General features: G+C 43.7%; 1 protein-coding gene across 2 annotated transcripts in view; it reads right to left on the reverse strand.

The window, feature by feature from the left end:
- LOC139628092 (protein unc-13 homolog C) overlaps nt 1-5,614 on the reverse strand; it is a 103,514-nt gene extending 97,900 nt beyond the window's left edge. For both annotated transcript variants that reach the window (XM_071489452.1, XM_071489454.1), the window contains exon 1: nt 4,679-5,614. The gene's annotated coding sequence lies outside the window, so the exon portion shown is untranslated. The remainder of the gene's footprint in view (nt 1-4,678) is intronic.
- Between the last annotated feature and the right edge of the window lie 386 nt (nt 5,615-6,000).

Raw genomic sequence — 6,000 nt, forward strand, 5'->3', positions numbered from 1 at the left:
ATGGCAGCTTCTCTGCTACTGCCTCCTGGAGGACCCCTACTGTAAAACAAGTAAGCAATAAGCTTTCTATGAGGGAGGGACACACACAGGTGTTTCCAGTTACTCTGGCTGATTAAACCTCTGCACAGGCAGAAGTTGGGTGGAGCTAATGCTGTGAACGAAGTGAATGCAGTTCAGAGGTTTAATCAGGCAGTATAAGTGAAAATATCTGTGTCGGTGGGCTATGGTTCTCTTAGGACTGAGGAATGAATTAAGAAACAAGATGACCCAGAGGAGTCACTGATGCCATTTAATCAGATGTAGTAAGACACCTGGATTTTAATACTGTGGTGGATGCTTTCTACCACAGGAAGGCAAATAAAAATATAAACACCCTGTTTAAGGAAAGAGTCATGAAACAGTCATGCTGCTGTGTGCATGTTAATGGTTATCTCTAATAGAGCAACAATCTGTTAGGTTCAGTGCTTTGCTGATTGATAAGTACAGAGGCTAAATATTTTTTCAGCAGGATTATACAAAATATCTGTGACAGGAAAAAATAATATAACTGTAAGAGGCCTGATTTTACAATTGGAAAAATGGTCTTTATTTATTATCTATCAATCTGAAATTAGTGAGTTATTTTTCTTTTCAGAGATTTCTTAGCGTGCAAAAAGAAAAACACACAAAAAAAGGAAAAAATTAGCAGAATGAAATAAGGGCATGAAATAAGTATAAGGTATACAGTAAATTATGCCTGGAATATAGTGAATTAAAATCAGCTAAATGAAGTGACTGCAAAAGTAATATGCCAGTATTATCAGATTATAGAAACTAAATCAGCTGGTTGTGAAAAAGATAGTTGACTATGGTGGATGATTATAACAACAGCCGACCTTTTGTAGCCAAAAGGAGCAAATAATAGATTAACATCAACTTTGGCAACATATTGTATTGTCTCCTTCAATATTATGTGGAGCTGAGAACTTGGTGTTGGCCTTTTCAATTTGTTTGTTTGTCATGGCTACTGAGACTAAGCAGTTCTTGCTTGGCTCTGATACAGACCCAGTGTATCAGCAATGCTGAGTCTTCCCCAGGTTTGGCTGCTTTTTCGCCTGATCAAACAAACTTCTGTTTTTCCTTTGCAGAGACTGCAGAGGTGCATGTGATACATGCATAACAGGGGTTGTTGTCTCTGGGTGAACATAGGCCCAGGCTGAGGATATTTTGCTCTGTGGTTGTTGGCATTGGCAGAGTGGTGGAGACTGTTTAGATATGACTTCCAGCTATACTTGAACATTACCTCATTATCTTTTACACTATGCAAAAGAATTTCAAATTCTAAAGTGGCTGGAAAAGGGAATAGATTTCAACAAAGCAAAAAGTATGAACCTAATCATGGGAAAAATACAATATGTTGCAGCTTAAGCAGAATGTAGGGTAACTTTGAAGCTAGCTTTGAGCCAAGCAGTGGTTTTGGTGTGGTTTAAAAAAGAAAGGAAACGCATTGCATTATTAATAGCTTCAAGTGCTAAGACAAAAAGCTGAAATATTTTTCATACTTGGTGTGGTTTGTTGATGGCAGATTTTTATGGACCCAGTCTTCAAAGGATGCTATCTGATCAGGAGGAATATTTAGAATTTTTTTGTGAATATTATATTTGAAGTACATGGCCCAGTTGTTACTTATAATAATTATTTTACTGGAATTGCAAATCCAAAAAACAGGATAGAGCGACTGCCAGGTTTGCCTCCCACTCTTAAACCCTTTCTTGTCACTGAGCTGTGGCCTTCCCTGGTAAGAAATCAAACAGTGACAACCCTTAGCGGTGGATCACTCAGCTCTTTGAAGACCCTGGCTAACTGCAAGAACTACTGTGAATTGCAGGACACACTGATCCTCAACACTATTCTGTCGAGTTTGAATGCACATAGAGTCCACTTATAAGTCCAGATTCCGTTTTCTATTCCTTCTTCTGGTCATCATTACATGAAAATATATCTGTCTTCCGCAAAGCAGGTTTTGAATAACATTTTACATGCTACCCCTTCAATTTTTAAAATTGATGGCCCATTTTAGAAAGTATATTCAACATTAATGTTTCTTCTTTTTTTTTTTTTTCTTAAAGCTATACCTAATTCAATAACTCAGCCATTATGGACTATTATCATACAGCGCTCCACACAAAATACACCTAACGATCACTGCTGGTTAATACTGACTAATTATTTCAATGCATCTGTAATGCAATTTTGTGACATACTTGATGTACTAAAGAGCTACAGCCCCAATCATATCTGATGGCGTCTGGAGTGTGTCACCGTTTACTGTAGCAGACACTGGGACATCAATTGTATAAAGCACTGTGCTGCACTGTGGCTGCCCTCTGTCCAGACGAATCACACTAAAAGAGTTCTAGTGTTTAATGAGTGCTGATTACCAATTAGGGAGCTGCCTTTCTCTTTACAGAGCCAACATCCTGACATCTGCATGTTAAGGTTTGACAAATGAAGCATTCACCCTCTTCCAGAGCTAGAGTTGATACGCAAATGACTTGATAATGCCCACGAGGTATCGCCTGTATCGTCCCATTAGAGTGTAATGATGCAAGAATTAGGAGAAAAGGATGACAGATTACTAGATCACCTTATCCCACTCGCATGTGTTATCAATTTGGCTCCACATGGCTCCACGTGCACACTCAGCAGCAAATGGGCCACAAATGAAATGTTACCATTTATTCAGAGCCATCATGACAAGCACATGTGAGAAGGAAATTGCATGTTGGGTTATCTTGGGTTATCTATCTGCACAGAATCTGTGCTATTGTTCACTCTGACGGCAGTTAGTAGCATAATACAAGCAGCTACATCGTAGTAGGACTCATTCTGTATCACATAAGTAGAGATAAGTGGACAGTAGCAATTGGTTTTAATAATAAGATGAGTCACAGACAGTAAATTTATGGAAGTAGCATATAGCACACACACCTTCCACCATCAAATGAGGTGTTCTCTGGTGCGTACAGTCCCTACATTAGGTAGCCACTGTGTTTTAACATCATAAGGTGGTACATAATATACTTTGGACGTGGTACATAATATACTTTGGTTTATGATATAAACAAGATGTGTTCAAGCAACGTTACATGTTCCATAGGCCTGTGAAATGCATATGAATATGTAGGTTTTTTGTGTTTTTCTACCCTCATGATTACCCTTTACAATTCAGAGGCTCTGCGCCTTTAAGTAAAGCACTGAACCTCCATTTGTAGCAATGGAGATGTGTTAGTATGCAACTTACTCCCCAACTACATGCTTAGTATGTTATAAAATAACTTGTTCTTTAATCAACTTGCTTGATCACATAAGAACTCCCGGATATCAGTTGCCAGCAACTGTGACAAAACAAAATCTGGGAATTCCTGTGGTCCTGAGGTAGAGCCCCTCCCATTTGTGAGTCAGACTAGAGAAACCTCCAGAGAAAAGGGGAGCACCTCAGCCACACCCACTCTCTATAGCTCTGAGGCACTGCTACCCAAGGGTCTGCATTTATGTCCAGGGACCTACTTCCCCCCATTTTTCCTAATGCATCTGATTAGCAGAGCACTCTAAAACACTCCATTTCTCACAGTCCTACAATCTCTGCCACTTTACTTCTAATGACAATGACTGTCAGTTGGAGGCATGCTAACCTATTTCTCACAATAGTACAATCTGCTCTTCTCTCCTGATGAAAAGCCAAGTACTCCAATTTAAGGTTATTATGCTGCAAGTAATTATACTGCATGCTGTGATGTGATGTTCATTGTCTTATCACTCCGAGTGAGATTGGGTAATATTTTTGTGCAAACCTTTAGAAGCGGATGCATATAGATGAGAAATGCTCATGTGTTACGTCATGTCTCCAGAACACATGACTGTGGATTATGAGTGTGGATTAGTGTACATGTGGGTGTGTGTGCATGCCTGTGCATCTGTATGTGTCTGTGTGTGTGTGTGTGTGTGTGTGTGTGCAGCCGTGCGTGCACATGTGCATGCCTCCGTGCATGGTTGCTTTTAAGCATGCATTTGCTGCTCTGAGAGAAAAGGGAATCATACCAGTGGGGGATGAGTGTGAGGGAGGGTGTGTGCATCCTCAGATCATATTGCCCTCACGCCCATCCTCAGCTACATTCTGCCTCCCTTCTCCTAACCTGTGTATTTCCCAACAGTGAAATATCTGCCTGCAGCCTTAGGAAACTAGCCAACATCACAACAGACTGTCTCCCCTCATAAATCAAAATATTACAATTTCTTTGGCTGGCATGAGGAGAATCAGTCTCATCGCATTTGTTCAGTGTGAAACAACAGCATGTTGAGTGTTATGCATAACAACATGGGGAAAGGTGAGAATTAGAGCAATGGGACATTTGTGTGCTCGACAGTGTTTCTATCAGATCTGGATTTTAGAATAATCAGCAAAGCGATTGAATGCCATTAACACCACATTTCTTTGTATTTCTCACCTCGGCTGCATCGATAGATAATGCCATCTATCCACATCAGTCTCAAATAACGTCTCATTAATCCACTGACAGGGCCACAGAGGGAGGGAGGGAAGCAACAAGAAGATTTAGGACGAAGTCAAACAATCAACATCCCCACACCATGCAAACACGCATCCGGCGCCAAAACGAGGCTACGCCGCTGCACATACCTGGTTGTGTCAAATCCCTGTGCAGGACACCAGCGACAGTGAGCACAGCCAGCCGTGTGGAGCCGATCCCCCGGTTTCAGCGAATGGTCGGTGCGAGGAGACCAGCGATGCTGAAGAGGGCAGGGAGGGAGGGGAGAGAGCGGCTCGGTGCGCAGCTGCCTGCTAATACCAGAGCTCAGAGCATCTCTCCGCGTCCATCAGACACCACATCCTACAGCCCTGCCTCCGCGAAGACACACGCACACACCTCCCCTCCATGCCACCTTCTGGACCCCCTCTCTCACGCCTCTGCTGCGCTCCCGTGTTCGCGTTATGGTTGGGGGGGGGGGACCGAAGATGCTGCCTTTTAATGCCGCAAGCTTCTGGGTTTTATTTCCCCCACGACTGACACACACATGCAAACGCGCACACACAAACACACACACACACACACCCTGTCCGTAGACAGTGTCACAGCACGGGGTGTCTAGTCCAAAACGGGATGCGGACGGGTGGTGGTGGTGGTGGTGGTGGTGCTGATGGGGAGGCAGACAGCGCTGCGGCTGTTCCTGACTGCCTGGACTGAGACTCTGCTACCCGGCTGAAGAATGCCTGTCCCTCCCCTGTACAAAAGTCTCTCTCTCTCTCTCTCTCTCTCTCTCTCTCTCTCTCTCTCTCTCTCTCTCTCTCTCACTCTCTCTCTCTCACTCTGCTCACTGAGCCGGGCTGAGAGAATTGAGCCCACAGACACACACACACACACACACACACACACACACACGCTCAAGACACTGCTAAACACACACTCAGGCTTGATCGAGATGCCTTGAGTGAGGGGGAAGCAAGAAGTAAAGGAGGGAAGGAGACGTGAGGATGAAATGGATAAAGGAGCGTGTGTGTTTGTGTGTGTGTGTGTGTGTGTGTGTGCGTGCGTGCGTGCGTGTGTGCGTGTGTGCGCGCGTGTGCGTGCGTGTGTGTGTGTGTGTGCGTGTGTGTGTTTGTAAATTCTATTGGGCAATACAACTGTAACCTATGATCTGTAAAAGCGACACACTCCGATGGAAACAGACTGATGTAATAGGTCAATAAACCTCGGAAACCACAGTCAGACGCCGAGGAGTGACGTCAGGCTTCAGGGACGTTGCTTTCATTTTTCGTCATGTGACGTGCACGCGCGCCACTTCTGCGTTCACGGGCATGCCTGAGGGGCACGAGGGCACACACGCGCGCACACACACACACACTATATGATGAGAGTCAACTTCCAGTTTCTATAGAAGACAAATCCCATCTGTGTCACACATTCATCATCTCATGACGTCTCTCACTGGAGATGTCGTCAT

The sequence above is a fragment of the Trachinotus anak genome, unplaced genomic scaffold (genome assembly GCF_046630095.1).
Source record: "Trachinotus anak isolate AG129_WGS33_773 ecotype Australia unplaced genomic scaffold, CSIRO_AGI_Tana_v1 ptg000011l, whole genome shotgun sequence".
In the NCBI taxonomy this organism is placed as follows: Eukaryota; Metazoa; Chordata; class Actinopteri; order Carangiformes; family Carangidae; genus Trachinotus; species Trachinotus anak.